Genomic DNA, 19,262 nt, shown 5'->3' with positions numbered 1-19,262 from the left:
GATGATTTTTTCTTTATGTTTTATGTTTTTTAAGAGACAACTAAATAACCCAAAATATGAACCTGCGCTCCTGATCTACTGCATTGCACACAGCTCTTACTTATAGAACTGATGGCAGCCGGGGAGGGCATTGTCCACCGGATGGGGGGGGGGGGAGCGGAAAAGAAGCATCCAGAAGATCATTTCTTGTCGAACTTTTTTCTTATTTATTTATTTCTATCTTTCTTTTTTTTTTTTTCTGAAGAAATGTTGTTCCAGGGAGTGTCTCTGGCAGCTTGGCAGAAAATCCAGACGTTACCTCATAGCTGTAGACAGACAGCAAATTTTCTATGCCAGCCTAACGCTGCAGGAGTATTCAGCCTTGTGCCTTACTGATTAGCACTTCTGTTTCAAGGGTTTTGCTGCAGTGTTGGCTTCTGAGGGTACTCGCTGTGTCTTTTGTCCAAATCAGATAACGGATAAGGTGATGATGGGCTGGAGGTAATATTTTTCAACTTCTTAAAGATATATGATATAAAAAAAAAAAAAAAAAACATTTTTTTTTTTTTTTTTTTTTTTTTTTTTTTTTAGATGTCTCCTCATGGAAATTAATGTTAGTTGTTGCTGAGCAAAGGAGAAAGTGAAAAGTTTGCAAAGGAAATGGACACTTTTAAAAAAAAAAAAAAAGAATAAATAATAAAATTGAATAAAAATTGTATAAAAATGAATAAATAATAAAATTAAAAAAATTGGATCATGGATTCGGTGATGATGGGATTCAGGTTAGTTTCATATATGGAAACATATATGAACATTTTATTCAATTTTTTTTTTCTTTTTTTGGTCGGGACTAATGATCGTTTTTGCTGTGCAAAAGAAAAGATTAAATGTTTAGAGAGAAAAATGGAGACTTTTTATAAAAAAAAAAAAATAATTTTTTTTTTTTTTTTTCGAATTACAGAGGAAAAAAAAATGGAGAAAAAAGAAATGGCTGCTTTATAAAAATAAATATTTATTGAAAAATTCTGAATAAAAAAAAAACTTAAATAGGTTTTATGTATATAAAAAAAAAAGTGAGATCATTTTTTTTTTTAAAGAACTTTCCTTTCCATGGAAACTAATATTAGTTGTTGTTTAAGCAAAAGAGACGGTTAAGGCCACGTACACACGATGCGTATTACGTGCGGATATGCCGTGTGGCCATTTATCTTGCGTTTTCGACTCATAATTGTATCTGACAAGTTTATTTTAAAAAACGCAGAATTAGAGCCGCTCCTGTTTTCACATCAAAAAGTAAAATCTGAACCTAAAAAAGCATTAAAAACCCACAATATTAAGTGAGGATTTTACCTGCGGAATTACCTGCGTTTTGATGTGGATTTTTCGCATCAAATTCTGCAACGTGTGCATGTAGTCTGTAGAGAAAAGTGGAAAAATGTTAAAAAAGTACCCCGAAAAATGGAAACGGTGATAATGGGCTCCATACACAGCCGACACCTCACTGCAACGGGCGGAATCAAAGATCACTTTGATTCCGCCCGTTTAACCCCTTAAATTCCGCGGTCATTTGTGACTGCTGCATTTAAATTGTTAGGATCAGGGGGGCGGCCCCCACCATTGCGCCCTCCCCCCACGACGCAATCGGTGAGTGACAATGGTTGTTATGGCAGACCTGGGGGCCTAATAAAGGCCCCTGTGCTGCCATCTTTGTACTCCTGTGAAGCCCTGCCTCTGTGTCACGATATACTGCAATACATATCATGCATGTGATCCAATGATTGCTGGTTCAAGTCCCCTAGGGGGACCAATAAAAAAAGTAAAAAACTGTTCAATACAATTTTAATAATGTTAAAAAAAAAATAAATTAGAACCGCTCCCTTTTCTCATTTTTTCCCCTAAGGCAATGTTGTAAAAATAAAAGTTAACATAACTGGTATCCCCGCGACCGTTAAAGTCCGAACTATCACAATATAGCGTTGTTTAACCCCGTTTGGTGAATGCCGTAAAAAAAAATATATAAAACATGCAAATGCTTCGATCTCCAAAGAAAATGGAATAAAAAGTGATCAAAAAGTCTGATGTACCCCAAAATGTTATCCGTGAAAACTACAGCTCGCCCCGCAAAATTTAAACGCACACATCGCTAAATTTGGTATCGCCGTAATCGTATCAACCTGTAGAATAAGGTGAATATGTCGTTTTTTCCGCCTGATCGACGCCGTAAAAACAAAACTCCCCAAAAAATGGCGTAATCGCTGTTTTTTTGCCCATTTCACCCCACAAATAACAATTTTTCAGCTTCCCGGTACATTATGCGGTACAATAAATGGTGCCATGAAAAACGACAACTTGTCCCGCAAAAAACAAGCCCTCATATGGCGATATATCTCATATATGTCGATTAAAAAAAAAAGTTTATGGCTTTTGGAAGGTGGGGAGGAAAAAACGAAAATGAAAAAACTCTAATTGGCCGTGTCATTAAGGGGTTAAACTTATTACAATGGAAAAAAACAAACGTAATATAAATAAATTGACCGAATGAATATAGAATTTATAATACGTAAAAGTCAAATCCGTTAAATAATTACTGGAAAAAAATAAAATTTTATAATAAACAAAGTACACAAATTTAAAGGCGCTTTTATTTTTTAATTTTTTTTTTAATGGCATGTGTCTTTTTTTAGTTACAAACTACAAGGAGGCGGGGCTTGTGTCGATTTACATAAATGGGCGTTTCTAGACCGTTTTGGGACGAAACGGGGTAGTAGATCAATTCGCCCCGCACTTTAAGATTCAATTGTTGGGAAAAACGAAGTCTTTTTTTAATTATACTTTTTAGTCATTTCTGTTGTCTTGGTCTCGTACATGGGTAAGAGGGGTTAGACCTTACCCACTCATGACAGCCGTTAGGGTTGACACCCAGCTTTTCCGTAGACCCTGACTGGTATGTCAATCTGATTAATACATCATTTGTTCTGAAGAGTTCCATTCCCCTCCATCACGCTTTCCTGCAGCTCTCTCTGTGCACGTGTCAGTCTTTACTGCAGTTCTGGCATTCCTATGGAAAATACCTGTTGCTGTGGCTGCTATTAAGGTTGTAACTAAATGTAGATATGGACGAATGGCGACTGTGCTACAAAAAAAAAAGCAAAATCACAGAGAGTTGCCCCAAAATCACCCAAAACGCCCTCTCCTAATCCTGATTGATCCCCATCCTCTGCCCCTAGGATTGGCAGGACTGCAGTGCTGTGAACCTCCACCAGGTGTTGCAATCCCACCTGTTCCTTGGTGCTGTAAGGAAGCCCACCCATACAGCATTGAGTACTGGTTGTTAGTTATATATCTTAATAATACCATTTATATTCACTTTTTCTGTGTCCCCCGCTCTATTCCTACACTCCCCTACCTGAACATGACCTATTCCATTATTTATCCTGAGCCGTCTGGTTTATGAATAGAATGCCAGAACTACGGTTAAGACTGACACTTACACAGCCAGAGCAGTAGGAGAGAGGGAGCAAATAGGGGATGCGACTCTGTATAATAATGCATGTTCATCTGCCATTCAGGATGTGCGGAAAGCCGTATGACAACCCCTGCGGACACTGCTGTGATTCAGCAGAACATGACAGCTGCTGCGTACAGTAAAAGTTGCAGTTTGAGTCGTTTTCGTTTTTCTGTTTCCCCCTCGTCCTGTCTAATCCCCTCTTTCCGCAGCCTCCTCCCAGCTTAGGCACAGACTGATATCAATGAAGTTACCACGTCGAGGCTAAGTACATCAGGTGCCGCCCGCGGGCATTAACAAAGCCAACACAGGCACAAAGTGTTCGCATTAACCTGATTACTATTCAGCCTCTGTCACAGGGAACCGGTTTGGAAATCTTACGGTGTCATCCAAAATGGAAAGGTCAGAACAAGAGGAAATAAAAAAAAAAAAAAAAAAGCGAAACGCGTGGGGATGATGGAGTGACCTATCAGATCAAAAGGAAGTCAACCTTTCATTGTCTCACGTTGAGCGCCGCCACCGCCAAAGTCTGGAAAAGTTTTTTTGTTTTTTTTCTGCAGCTGCACGCGTTCCCATTCAGAGAAGTCTGGAGGAACACAAAAGCTTCTGTAAATAAAGCTCCTCAAGAATCATTTTCCCGTTCACCACTTCTCTTATTGATTTGCCCGACATGCAGATGGCGAGCGCGATCTTCCTAACCTTCGGTTGTCTGCGGTGGAGCGCGCTCTGCCGGTTTTTTCGCTGCACTACTGTCTATTTAGGTCACTTGCACAAATCAGGCCAAGGATTTCATTGGCAAAGAGACAAGACGACCGCAGGGTAAAGCAAGCGCCTTCCTCCGTGATGCCTGCAAATAGAAGTTCAACTATACTGCTTCTGTTTTCCGCAATGTCATTTTTAGATACTGGGAGGGGGGGGGTGAATATTTTTGAAATGGGGGGATTCTGCCCTTTCTGACTTGTGAACGCCGACATAGCACCTAGCTAACCTAACCCAGCTTTCTCCCATTGGAAAAGGGGATGAGGGTGGATACACAACAAGGTTTTTGAGCGATAAGACCCGCCCCCGAATAGCCTGACCCCACCTCCAAATCCACCCCTGCTTAGTCCCTCATAGGAATTCTGCGTCCCACACACTCTTCTTAGTAGGGTGAAAGCAGTGGGTGCTTCTCCAGCCACTCATCAGCTGGAAATTGAGCATATTTTAGAAGACTTTTTCTTTACCTTAAAATTAAAGCATATTCTAAGCCCCGCCTATTTGTCAAGGCCACTCCCCTTACTTTATGTGGGGCAGCTTCCTGATAATCTTCTCACTTGGGGTTTAATTACTTGTGGATTATAATCATTGTGCCTTTACTGCATTGGAAATCGGCTCTGACTACTTGCTGAGTTTACCTGAACAAGCAAAGCTGCAGTGTAAAGCATGAAGTAGGAATAGAGCAGCTTGAGGCTCAGATGAGCTAGTTTTGGATTTCAGACTACTTACTCAAGGCCTTATTGAGATGGTGATAATACAGCCGCATTTTAGGATCCGTATTACGGCTGCAAGTCCCCGCCCAGATGCGGGTCTAATAATTTAGTCCAATCGCTTAAATGCAGCCATATTACGGATGTTTAAATGAGACCTAATAGATAATATAGCTAAGCTGGAATCACTAATTGGAACCCAAATGAAACAGAACTGCAGTATAAAGCATGGTGGAGAGACTTTTTTTTGGCTTAAGAAAAGGATCATGTTCGATTTGTAGTTGGATCCAGTTCCGTTCTACTAGTAGTTGAGAGCAGAATTTTGAAAAAAACATTAAAAAAAATAAATGGCCGCCAATCGCAACACAACGGACACCATTGTAACTCCATTCGGTCCATCGGCCGACGCTGGTGTTCGGAAGCTACGACGCAGATGTGAACAGAGTCCTAGAAAAATAGCAAAAATACCTCTAAGTCCATGGAGATGGCATGCAGCGCTATGCGGGTTGTCGGTGTCCTCGTAGCCGCGGAACGGCGTTGCTTCTGGAAATAAAATGACTGCAAAAGATAATTGTGGAAATGCTTTATGATTGCAGCCGAGCATTTAATTAGCCGATTAGAGCAATTAAACATTGACAAAGTAAATGGCACATGTGATTAATGAAATCAATCTGTACAAAGTAACAAGATGGAAGGGAATAGCGCGAGCCGAGGCGCCGCAGATAAAATACGGAGGGGGGGGGGCGGCGGCTGCTATTGAGTCAATTCAGAGAAGATGACAAGCGCTATTATTTGCTATAGTTATTTGTATTCTCATGTTCAGTATACACAAGGCGCTCCACGTAGACATGTGACACTACAACCTCCAGCAGGGCATGACGACTGGAGACGACCGCAATGCAATTCCATTGTGTCTTAATAGTCAACATCAATAAGATTGAATAGAATTTAGAGCAAAAGAACACACGGCGGGAATTATATTCAATATACAGGACCGGGAGGGGGTTTCATGTATTCAGGAGGGGAATAGATACAAAGAATTAAAGGGCCGGTGTCCAGTCATGTCAAGAAAGCTGATTCATTGTATAATGGAAAGTTCTGCAAGTTTCGAATCGACTTTGTGTTTCAAGATCTCTGCTTGCTGTTTGCGCATGAGAACTGATCAGACCTAATACTTCTCACAGCAGAATGTTTGTTAAAATCCAGACTAGATAATCGTCGATGAGCTAAACACAGCCGCAGTACTAATGGATTCTCTAGACTGTATGCTGTTGTAACAAATCCTCAACTTCGAGTATTAGGTTCATACAGGTTTTCACCCTCCGAATGTTCTCATTCACTGACCGCAAGTAGAGATCTTATAAATGAGTGTTTAAGGCAAAAAGGCTGTAAGAAAGTCGCAGATCTTTTCTTTATACAATGACTTATCCACATCTATATTGATTTATATTGTAGGAGGAGAAGTTAGCTACTTCCTTTATCGCTGATGTCCCCATTGTACTAAAATTGCCTCGTTCCTTGTTTTATAAAGTGTTTTTTAAAAAAAAAGTAAAACACAAGAACTTGTAACTTCTAGGCTATAAATAAGGATGAAATCTCCAGTCTGTCTGACACATCGCTAGCCATAGAAACCTTTGGTTACTAATACAGAGATCAGACTCTGTTTGCGTCTGTGAGAGGAATGGCAGGTTTCTCTCACCCTGATTGGCTGCCAGGGAAACCTGAGAGAGCAAGAGGAGGGGGGCGGGGAATCCTTTCAGAGACAGAAAAAGCAGACCCAATAGGGCTAATATGGCTGACAAAGGTGTCAGATAGCTACTTCCTCTCTCCGAGACTGAATACAGGTGTCAGATAGCTACTTCCTGTCTCCGAGACTGAATACAGGTGTCAGATAGCTACTTCCTGTCCCAGAGACTGAATACAGGTGTCAGATAGCCACTTCCTGTCCCAGAGACTAAATACAGGTGTCAGATAGCTACTTCCTGTCCCAGAGACTGAATACAGGACAACTAGTCCCAGTTACAGCCTATAAGGATTCAGGGGTCCAGGCAAGTTGTATAAAGCTACAGACTGTAAAGTTGTAGAAAAAAATTCTAAGATGATGGTGAATTGTTTTATTATGACCCGGAGGTTATAAATTTAAACCTGAAATAATTGGCCGGCCATCTTCTTACCGCTCGGTGGTCATGATTAGATTTTTACAGGGACATTAGCGGCTTTCTGTAGCGTTGCCGGATGCTGTGTGTGTTTTGTGCTCTTCAGTAAATATAGCCTGTGCTGCGCTTCCCCATTGTGACGCCCTGCTGGGTCCAGTAAGACAATCAATTATATTAACGAGTCAGGTGACCATTAATGATATTTCTGCGCACGTTCCCCTCCGCTATAAACTAGAAGCCTCTTCTTAATTACCTTCTTTAATTTTTATAAGGCCGGCAAAAAACACAGAAAAAGACAAAAGTTTCCCATTTTTGAGAAAATATTTTTGTAGTCATGTGACGATATGGAAGCGGACGTTCAAAGAGCAATAATAGGGGCCGGAAAAATCCCCCCCATCACTGGAGCTGCTGCCCTTGTATTGAAATTCAGATCCCCAGGCCCAGGGGCACAGAGTTGTGATCAAAGTGGCGCCCCCTCCTGGTGTCTGTTTAACCAATCACACTTCCTGAAGATAACATTGTGGGGTCTAAGGAAAAGGGGGGTGTCGTGTGGAGGTCTGCACTTTCCATAGGGTCAAGGGAGTCTCACTGGTATGGATGTCCTATGGATGTTGTATGCAAATGTCGGTCAAGGAGCTCAACTCCATTGATGTGACTGAGCTGCAATACCAGACACAACCTGTGGACAGGTGTGGCGCTGTTTTTGGAAAAAAGCAGCCATGTTTTTCTAATCCTGGTGGGACATCCCTTTTAAATGAGGATATCTTACAGATGCTAAACTAGCGGGCACAACTGACAACAGCAGCGCTGAGGCTGGAAATAGCAGGGCACCCACTTTCCGGTCTGCACGACTTTCAGGAGCTATTGGATTGGAAGTTGGCGTCGTCATCTACATTTAGTGGGGCAAAGAAGGGAAGCCGCCATATACAACAATGGGCATCTGTATTGTGCTTTCCAGCCCCTGACTGGCACTTTGGGGGTCAATTAAGTGGATAATCTAAGGGCCTCATCCTTGTGCCACTTTCCCTTTAAATTGTACAACCAGCATCTAGTATGACACAAAGTGCAGCCGCTCTGTGGCACAGTCATAAGCGCAATTGAAATAGCTCTGCGATGCCAGACGTCCACACTATGCAAAAAGATCCATGCCCTTACATTCAACTGGCAGGGGGTCTGCCCGCAGCAGTCTGGCCAAGGCGGACAGTCATTCGTGCCATGCATGCCTCCTGGGTAAACAAGAAGTCATCTCCCACAACACTGGCGGCTGCAATATCCAGCTGTCCCACATTAGTAAGCGGCATGGTGAGTGGGGGGTATAAAGTTACAGACACCCACTCGGGTGGAGAGGCCGGGTGCAAGCAACATTTTGATTGCAAGCTCTTCGATCAAGTCTTCTACTATTAGTCTTGTGAAATTCCACATTATATTGCAGATCTGTTTTAGGAATAAATGCCGGATTTTCAGACTTTCTGGATTAAAGGAATTACATTGGATAGATAGATAGATAGATAGATAGATAGATAGATAGATAGATAGATAGATAGATAGATAGATAGATAGATAGATAGATAGATAGATAGATAGATAGATAGATAGATATGAGATAGATAGATAGATAGATAGATAGATAGATAGATAGATAGATATGAGATAGATAGATAGATAGATAGATAGATAGATATGAGATAGATAGATAGATAGATAGATATGAGATAGATAGATAGATAGATATGAGATAGATAGATATGAGATAGATAGATATGAGATAGATAGATAGATAGATAGATAGATAGATAGATAGATAGATAGATAGATAGATAGATAGATAGATAGATAGATAGATAGATAGATAGATAGATAGATATTAGATAGATAGATAGATAGATATGAGATAGATAGATAGATAGATAGATAGATAGATAGATAGATAGATAGATAGATAGATAGATAGATAGATAGATAGATAGATAGATGGATGGATGGATATGAGATAGATAGATAGATAGATAGATAGATAGATAGATAGATAGATAGATAGATAGATAGATAGATAGATAGATAGATAGATATGAGATAGATATGAGATAGATAGATAGATAGATAGATGGATAGATAGATATGAGATAGATAGATAGATAGATAGATAGATAGATAGATAGATAGATAGATAGATATGAGATAGATAGATAGATAGATGGATGGATATATTTGATGTATCTGTTAAGGTTTCTGCATCGTCTGTAGTTCTTTGGCCGTGAAGAAGCAGATAGAACTGAGCCGTCTGTTTACCAGAAAACTTTATTTTCAAAAGAAAACTTATTTTCATAGAAGTTCTCCCTCTGAGCAAATGGTCGGCACTTCTGCTCCTGGCAGGCAATACCTGGATAATGCCGGTACAGGCAGCAGCGGGAGTCCCAGCATTTTACCCAGCAGGGAAAATCTATATGTGAATGTTGGGAAGCAATCCAATGTATCTCGTGGAAGCGTCAATCACGACTCCTCCCGGCGCAGACAATGCAGCGTGTGAGCTCCGCGCCTGAATCTTCCCAACGTAGATTCTAAAAGCTCCACATTACAGACAGATATAATGTCTATTGAGTAGAAAGATAATAAAAAAAAACTGCTGGAAAATTACAGCTCCAGGCCAGCGGGGGCGCTGTGACATAAAAGCATTTGCTAAAGTGTGGTCACAGAGCACTCGTCATATAGCAAAGCACCAGGAGTAACTATAGTTCACTGTTTAAATTTACAATTTAAGTTGAGTCACTGATCTTGGGTTACATACTATTTTATACTCCAGTCCCATCCAGAGCAGCATTCGCAATTCTGCTGTCTGCTTTTTAACACAGACTGCGATCGACTGAGATCGAACTACATAACTTTTTCACTGGGCTCCCATAATTCACTGCACTCTGGTAATGGAAGCAACAGATTTTTAAATGCAGCTCTGGAAGTGACTGGAGGATAAGAAAAAGTGGTCAAATCTCAGCTGTTTTTGGAATATTTATAGTCAGGGTTGTTGTTTTTTATAAACTACACAAATATTTTCTTCTATGCAATGTCCAGGATATTTATTAGCACACTGTGTCACCCAGCTTTCCTTGACTCCTGATTTCCAAATCAACCTGGTTATGCAGCGATTCATCCCTCCCTATGATATTTCTGGCTAAATAATCAGATTTTGCCCTTCAGGATGTTCGGAAAGTTGGATTACAGTTCAATTAGGAGCCTTATTGGTTGTCACCCAGCAACGCTTTTTATTGTATACCTTTTGTCCAATGCAGCAGACCCTGAGAGGGGCGTCGTATAGACGTAGCGGAGATGTGCGGCGCCTTTGCCGTTTTTTCTTCTGGTGGATAGAATAATATTCTCCCATTACATGGAGGTCCGTACTCTGCCGGCATAAAGCGTGGAGGTCCATTATAGAACAGAGGCCGGCGGCTGTCCCCGTAGCGTTCGCACAAAGCCGGGGCCAGCGCGTCAGGTCAGCCGCTTTGTAAGTGCCGGCAATTAGACGTCTCTTCTGATGGAACATTATTGGGAGTCATGTTGAGCTGACAGGGCGAGATGTCCTTCGGGGCGACAGAACACCCCCCCCCCCCCAGCTCTTCAGAAAACTAAAGAGGCGGCAGCTGGGCAGAACAGCGGACAGACAAGCCTAGACTGGCACATCCCGACCTGGCAGACGGCATTAACCCCTTACAGCAGGGTGGCTGATCAATCACCTGCCACAAATACAATGAGGCTGGAACAAGACGCCAACATAGACCATAGCCATGCGGAGTAATCCACTACACGGGGTCCCAATCTCTGGCATCCCCCATATCCAACCGGATTATAATGACGTTAATCATGGTGATAATGGTGGTCAGATAGGATCAAAACTCCCAACATTTAAAAATGGCACTTTTGGAAATATTTGCATAAGTTCCGCCCCCTTTGAGGTTCGTTTCACAAGACAATCGCACGGAAAACAGCACTGAGACCCCCACCGATCGCTAAAACGTAGCGGCAGGAGCGCTCGTGTGAGCGCAGAGCCGCTTAGTTTCTGTTCGGCTTTTTCCGGAAATCAATGTATTGGAGTTGAAAGTCTATGAACCCGTACCCCGATACGTCGGCTGAACCCATGAACGGAATCCAAGCGGAAACAAATGGAAACCATAGGATTTGCATCACCATTGACGCATCCGGTGCAAATGGCTTCCGGAAAAACCGCCCCGCGGGTAAAAAGCGACATGCCCTTTCTTCGGGTGTTTACGTCTCTGACCACCCATTGACATCAATGGGAGGCAGAGAAAGCGTATTTCGCTGCGTTTTTGCCCATTGGCGCTCAGTGGCGAAAAACGCGGCAAACGACATGCAGGCAGATCAAAATCTGCCTCAAAATTCCAAACGTCAAAAGACGGCACGTAAAATAACAGCGTCGTCAAAGAAGGGCAGGACACTTCTTGGGACGTAATTTGAGCCGTTTTTCCATTGACTTCAATGAAGAACAGCTCCAAATTACGGCCGTAATTGACGCCTCGGAAAACGCGAGTACGAGCAATTACGTCTGAAATTCAGGAGCTGTTTTCTCCTCAAAACAGCTCCGTAATTTCAGTCCTAATTGTCGATATCGTGTGCACATGCCCTAATACTAACACACTAACAATACTGATGTGTTTAGACAGTGAATAGACATTCCACGGGATGTCTATTCACAATCTCTGCACTTCGTTACTCTGTCTGTGCTAGTTACAGCCGAGGACGCGCGATCTCGCGAGATTACGCGGTAAATGACAGGTTACAACGAGATCACGCTTCCTCTGCTGTAACTACCACAGACAGAGTAACGAAGTGCAGAGATTGTGAATAGACATCCCGTGGAATATCTATTCACTGTCTAAACACTTCAGTATTGTTAATGTGTTAGGGCGGATTCACACGAACGTGATTTGCGTCCGTGCAGCCCGCGTGGTTTTCACGCGACTCGCGCAGACCAATACAAGTCTATGGGGCAGTGCAGACAGTCTGTGTTTTTTGCGCAGCGTTTGTCCGCTGCGTAAAACTTGCGACCTGTTCTATATTTCTGCGTTTTTCGCGCATCACGCACCCATTGAAGTCAATGGGTGCGTGAAAATCACGCATGCCCCACACGGAAGCACTTCTGTGGGACGCGCGTTATTCGCGCAACAGCTGTAAAAGAATGAATGTAAACAGGAAAGCACCACGTGCTACAAACATCCAAATGGAGTGTCATAAAGATGGAGGCTGCGCGAAAAGCACGCAGCCGCGCATCCATATGAACAGGGCACACGGAGCTGACACGCTGCTGCCACGCGCGCAAAACGCTGATTTTCACGCATATGTCAGCCTTATGACACGCGGTTTTGATGTTTAGAAAATGAAATGAAGGAAGTGCTTCTATTTTTCCCTTCATTTCTTTATCTACTATTGCGCGAATCACGCGCGACACACGGAAGTGCTTCTGTGTGCCGTGCACGATTTTCACTCGCCCATTGACTTCAATGGGTGCGTGATGCGCAAAAAACGGCCAAATATAGGACATGTCGTGAGTTTTACGCAGCGGACACACGCAGCGGGAATATCACAGACTGTCTGAATGGCCCCATTGACTAACATAGGTCCGTGCGAAGCGCGTGATTTTCACGTTCGTGTGAATAAGGCCTAACAGTTTGGGGAGTTTTGCCCGGGAAGTGTTGTCCTGGTATAATACGGGCGCCCTCGCTGCCAGCAGATATGTTTGGGCACTCCCCTTCGCCTCTTGAAACAGAAGAAATATTCCCCTCGGGCATAGACGTAGTGGTATGAGGGCTGTTTTTTTTCTGTAGTTATTATTGGTACCATTTTGGGGTACATGCGACTTATTGATCACTTTTTATCCTATTGTTTGGGAGGTAAGGTGACCAAAAAAACAGCAATTCTGACATCATGTTTTCGTTTTTTTATACAGCGTTCACCACGCGTTATAAATGACATGTTACCTTTACTCTGCGGGTCAGTACGATTCCGGCGATACCAAATTTATGGCACTTTTTTATGTTTTACAACTTTTTGCACAATAAATCTACTTTTGTAAAGAATGTCGCCATGTTGTGAGAACCATAACTTTTAAAAAATTTCGTCGACGGAGGTGTATGGCGGCCTGTTTTTTGCGAGACGAGCTGTAGTTTTTATAGGTATAATTTTTGGGTACGTGCGACTTTTTGATCACTTTTTATTCCAATTTTAGTAGGTCAAAGTGACCAAAAAACATCAATTCTGGCATTGCATTTTAGGGGGCTTTTTTTTTACGGCGTTCCCCGCGTGGAATAAATAACATAATATTTTTATAGTTCAGGCCGTTATGGTCGATACCAGATATGTACGGTTTATATTATTTTTTTCAATAATAAAAGACTTGATAAGGGAAATAGGGCGATTTGTGTTTTATTACTTGAAACTTTTATTATATTTTTTACAACTTTTTTTTTTTTCACTTTTTCCACACTTTTTTTAAGTCCCACAAGGGGACTTGAAGGTCCAACTGTCTGATTTATTTTCTAATACATTGCACTACCTATGTAGTGCAATGTATTAGATCTGTCAGTCGTTAACTGACAGCAAGCCGATGAGGCTCAGCCTCCATTGGGGCCTAATGGGCTTCCGTAATGGCAGACCATGAGGCCATTGTTAGTCTTCCTGTTGCCATAGCAGCAGTCGGCAGCCCTGCGATCACATGGCAGGGTTGACGATTTGCAGCAAACCACTTAGATGCAGCGATCGCTTCCGATCGCTGCATCAAAGGGGTTAATGGCAGGGATCGGAGCTAGCACCGGTTCCTGCCGTTACAGGAGCGTGTCAGCTGTAACATACAGCTAACACCCGCCGCTGATTCCACAGACTCAGCTTCTGAGCCCGCTCCATCTTGCTGTCGGTACCGGAAGCCTATTAAGCACCGCCTCCTGGCGTGGCCTTGAAGGCTTCCGTATTAGGCAGACCGGGAGGCATGTATTAAGCCTCCGATTGCCATTGTAGCCATCGGCACCCCGGCAATTTCGTTGCTGGGGTGGCGATTAGATGCAAACACCTTAAATGCAGCGATTGCTTTTGACCTCTGCATTTAAGGGGTTAATGGCAGGGATCGGAGCTAATCGGTCCCCGCCATTACAGCAGGGTGTCCGTTGTAACATACAGCAGACTCCCGGAGATGATGACACCGACTCAGCTTCCGTCGTATGGATACGGCAAATTATGGGAAGCACTAGCTTTCCTTGACGTATCCATACGACAAATGTTGGGAAGAGGTTAAAACGTACGCAAATGTATACGACGGAAAACCAGAAACGGATGTTACAAAAGCATACGTTTTTGTAACTTTAAAAACATATACGTTGTCGTATACCACAAACGTTTGCCCAAAACGAGTTGTGAACCTAGCCTAATATGGGTCCCATTAACCTTTTTTTTTCCAGTTCCAACGTGTCTCGAATTGCTGTGATGTCACTGACTGCAGTTATTTGAGTTGCTGTGATATCACTGACTAGTTTAGCAATCTTCTGTGATGTAATTGACTGTAGTTATTTAAGCTGCTGTGATGTCACTGACTGGAGTTATTTGAGCTGCTGTGATGTCATTGACTGCAGTTATTTGAGCTGCTGTGATGTCACTGACTGTAGTTATTTGAGCTGCTGTGATGTCACTGACTGCAGTTATTTGAGCTGCTGTGATGTCATTGACTGTAGTTATTTGAGCTGCTGTGATGTCACTGACTGCAGTTATTTGAGATGCTGTGATGTCACTGACTGCAGTTATTTGAGCTGCTGTGATGTCATTGACTGCAGTTATTTGAGCTGCTGTGATGTCACTGACTGTAGTTATTTGAGCTGCTGTGATGTCACTGACTGCAGTTATTTGAGCTGCTGTGATGTCATTGACTGTAGTTATTTGAGCTGCTGTGATGTCACTGACTGCAGTTATTTGAGATGCTGTGATGTCACTGACTGCAGTTATTTGAGATGCTGTGATGTCACTGACTGCAGGTATTTGAGCTGCTGTGATGTCACTGACTGAAGTTATTTGAGCTGCTGTGATATTATTGACTGTAGTTATTTAAGCTGCTGTGATGTCACTGACTGCAGTTATTTGAGCTGCTGTGATGTCACTGACTGCAGGTATTTGAGCTGCTGTGATGTCACTGACTGCAGTTATTTGAGCTGCTGTGATGTCACTGCAGTTATTTAAGCTGCTGTGATGTCACTGACTGCAGTTATTGAGCTGCTGTGATGTCACTGACTGCAGTTATTTGAGCTGCTGTGATGTCACTAACTGCAGTTATTTGAGCTGCTGTGATGTCACTGACTGCAGTTATTTGAGCTGCTGTGATGTCACTGACTGCAGTTATTTGAGCTGCTGTGATGTCACTGACTGCAGGTATTTGAGCTGCTATGATGTCACTGACTGCAGTTATTTGAGCTGCTGTGATGTCACTGACTGCAGTTAGTTGAGCTGTTGTGATGTCATTGCAGTTATTTGAGCTGCTATGATGTCACTGACTGCAGTTATTTGAGCTGCTGTGATGTCACTGACTGCAGTTATTTAAGCTGCTGTAAACTCTGTGGGTGCTTCTTGCGGCAATTGTGCCTGTCACATAGTGGTTATGCTATGGAAAGTAAACTGAACTTCTTTGACTCCTGACCCCAGTGCTGTCATGTCGTGCTGGTCATGAAGGCAAGCGGCACAGCCACCTTCAAGGCTTTCAAGGAGAGACAAGATATGGCACCAGGCCAATGTTTCCAACCTTTGGATCTACAGCTGTTGCAAAACTACAACTTTCATTGACAGCTGTAGGATGTCAGGTCATGCTGGGAGTAGTAGTTTTGCAGCAGTTGGCGATCAATGCACACCAGACCCTACAGCCATCTGTTCAACAAATGTATATCATAGACAACAGGTGCTGCGATGGGACAAGTGTTACCCACACCTGCCGCAGTGTCTGCTCATGGCACCCGTTCAAGGTGGAGTTGCCCTTTTAAGCCAATTCGATTTACAGTATACTGGATATTAGCATTTTATTCTCCACAGTCGGTAATGAGTTTTGTTTTTTTTTCATCTGTCGCCTTTTGTACTAAAATAAGAAAATGTTTTTTTTGTAAGTTCTTTGCTGTGTTACTATTCAGCGTGATCAGCGCAGGCGATAAGCTCCGAACTTACTAATTAGTTCTCACAACTTCGTGAAATGGGTACAAGCCGTACTAAGGGTGCCGTCTGCAGAAACGCATTGCGACTGGGAGAGAGGTATCAATAGAGGGGTGAGAGGCATAAACTAAGGGAGAAAATGGCGCCAAATATATCAAAATAGCGCAGGTAGCATAATATGTCACTTACACCACCTCATGGCTGCATACAGACACACCAATAAATAGCACCAAAATATGACACACGTCCTTAATAGATTTGGCGCATTGTACGACTCCTCTTAGCCACGCCTTTTTGTGAAAAAAGACACATAACTTTGGCGTACTGAAGGTAATCCATTTTTCCGCCGCAATTTGTGATAAAATACTGACGCATTTCGATTCATAAAACTCCATAGTTTCTTTTTGAACATGGGGTACAAAAAGTGGTAGCATTTGAGCAAAATAAGACACAAGATAATGGAAATCGTAAGCGCCAATGTGCAATGGCTGACGTTAACGTTCACCCACGTTGCAACTTGCAACTCAAGCTGAGAGGTCTTCCGCGGCCAAGTGAACGAAGAAAATTCAAAGAAAGGGTGTGTATACTTTTGCAACCACTTTTGTTATTGCACCAATGCATCGAAAACAAAAAAGAAGCCACCTTGCAAATAGTCTTGATTAGAAAATCTCTTACCGTTTTGTGTATACAGCTTCTATGCGGACCTTTGTGTCTCCATGGTTACAAGCTACAATCCCTGTGTAATCTGAAACGGCAGTCCTTCCGTTCCCCCTACCCTCTCTAAGTGCTAACCCACAGACAGTATAACAGAGAGTGGGGTAACACATGACTGCAGTATCAGACTACACACAGGGTGTGTTTGTAGTCTGTCACCATGGAGACACATAGGTCTGCATAGGAGCTGTATACACAAAACCGTAGCAGATTTTCTAATCAAGACTATTTGCAAAGTTGTTGAATTTTTATTATAAATGCATTGGATAAATAACAAAAAAATTGATGATAAAGTCTACATACCTCGGGCTGTTTCACCAGCGGTCCAATACTTTTGACTATTGTTGTAATGGGTATGGGCACCTTTTTAGTTTCATCACCTGCGCCCATGTATTCCGATGGGCCGCGGTGAAGTGAGAGGGATCTACAAGAGGTAAGTTTCTGTGAGTCTACGTCAATCGTCTCCTTCAGGGCCACAAATACATATCTTCACTATCTTCTGCTTTGGCCTTGTCCCCCTGTAAGTGAATCCCCGGCCTGGTGACATGTGTGGCGGCTTCTGATAGGGTGCTGTGCCAAGCGAGGGAGCGGATGTGTTACAGAGAACATATCTGAGGGCGCATACAATCCTTATCTCTCCTTGGCAGCTACTAAGGAATGCTCAAGAGCTTAACATACTGCAGAGCTAATGGGTGAATCATAGGAGGGATAGACCAGCAAAAACTGCCACCAACTGTGAATCCCTGGCGCAAACCCTATATAATAATACTGATAGGAAGCCAGGAGAAATAGTCAGAAAGGGGCATATTGGAAATCTTCTGATATTAAAAAAAAGAAAATATATATAATTGTTACTACCCAGACATGGTGCTTCTAACATCCCTACTGCGCTGGTGATGGTAGAAGACTTACGTTGTTTTAATGCTGCTGTGATGTCACTGACTGGAATTTTTTGAGCTCTTGTGATGTGTCAAGTTAATCCCCATCACTCTTGAGTTCCTTTTCTCCATTGACTGCAATTATTGAGCTGCTGTGATGTCATTGCAGTTATTTGACCTTCTGTGATGTCACTGGCAGCAGTTGTTTGAGCTGCTGTGATTTAATGAACTGCAGACAGTGACATCACAACAGCTCAATAACTACAGTCAGTGACAACACAGCAGTTCAAATAACTGCAGTCAGTGACATCACAGCAGCTCAAATAACTGCAGACAGTGACATCACAGCAGCTTAAAGAACTACAGTCAGTGACATCACAGCAGCTCAAATAACTGCAGACAGTGACATCACAGCAGCTTAAAGAACTACAGTCAGTGACATCACAGCAGCTCAAATAACTGCAGTCAGTGACATCACAGCAGCTCAAATAACTGCAGACAGTGACATCACAGCAGCTCAAATAACTGCAGTCAGTGACATCACAGCAGCTCAAACAACTACAGTCAGTGACATCACAGCAGCTCAAATAACTGCAGTCAGTGACATCACAGCAGCTCAAATAACTGCAGTCAGTGACATCACAGCAGCTCAAATAACTGCAGACAGTGACATCACAGCAGCTCAAATAACTGCAGTCAGTGACATCACAGCAGCTCAAACAACTACAGTCAGTGACATCACAGCAGCTCAAATAACTGCAGTCAGTGACATCACAGCAGCTCAAATAACTGCAGACAGTGACATCACAGCAGCTCAAATAACTGCAGTCAGTGACATCACAGCAGCTCAAACAACTACAGTCAGTGACATCACAGCAGCTCAAATAACTGCAGTCAGTGACATCACAGCAGCTCAAATAACTGCAGTCAGTGACATCACAGCAGCTCAAATAACTGCAGTCAGTGACATCACAGCAGCTCAAATAACTGCAGTCAGTGACATCACAGCAGCTCAAATAACTGCAGTCAGTGACATCAAAGCAGCTCAATAACTGCAGTCAGTGACATCACAGCAGCTCAAATAACTGCAGTCAGTGACATCACAGCAGCTCAAATAACTGCAGTCAGTGACATCACAGCAGCTCAAATAACTGCAGTCAGTGACATCACAGCAGCTCAAATAACTGCAGTCAGTGACATCACAGCAGCTCAAATAACTGCAGTCAGTGACATCACAGCAATTCAATACGTCAACATAGAAGGCCAAAAACATTATTTAAGTTGCTGCTCTCATGACCTTGCCAAAGTGCCTGTCCCTTCCGATTACCTCTGATTGTCTACCCCCCACCTATGAACTTAAAATGCCAGTCACGGGGTGGGATGGGGA

At 42.7% G+C, this 19,262-nt stretch overlaps 1 long non-coding RNA gene across 2 annotated transcripts in view; it reads right to left on the bottom strand.

The window, feature by feature from the left end:
• Positions 1 to 17,630, bottom strand: part of LOC142665879 (uncharacterized) — a 36,353-nt gene extending 18,723 nt beyond the window's left edge. The window contains exons 1-3 of one of the 2 annotated variants that reach the window (XR_012851593.1): positions 17,301 to 17,630; positions 5,419 to 5,508; positions 1,330 to 1,394 (exon numbers count right to left, since the gene is read on the bottom strand). This is a non-coding gene — a long non-coding RNA (uncharacterized LOC142665879). The remainder of the gene's footprint in view (positions 1 to 1,329; positions 1,395 to 5,418; positions 5,509 to 17,300) is intronic. The other variant, XR_012851592.1, reaches the window with a different exon arrangement.
• Positions 17,631 to 19,262: the final 1,632 nt, after the last annotated feature.

Source organism: Rhinoderma darwinii, chromosome 13 (genome assembly GCF_050947455.1).
Source record: "Rhinoderma darwinii isolate aRhiDar2 chromosome 13, aRhiDar2.hap1, whole genome shotgun sequence".
NCBI classification, from domain to species: domain Eukaryota; kingdom Metazoa; phylum Chordata; class Amphibia; order Anura; family Rhinodermatidae; genus Rhinoderma; species Rhinoderma darwinii.
The sequence above is the reverse complement of the archived record's forward strand: the minus strand, read 5'-3'. Positions and strand labels throughout refer to the sequence as shown.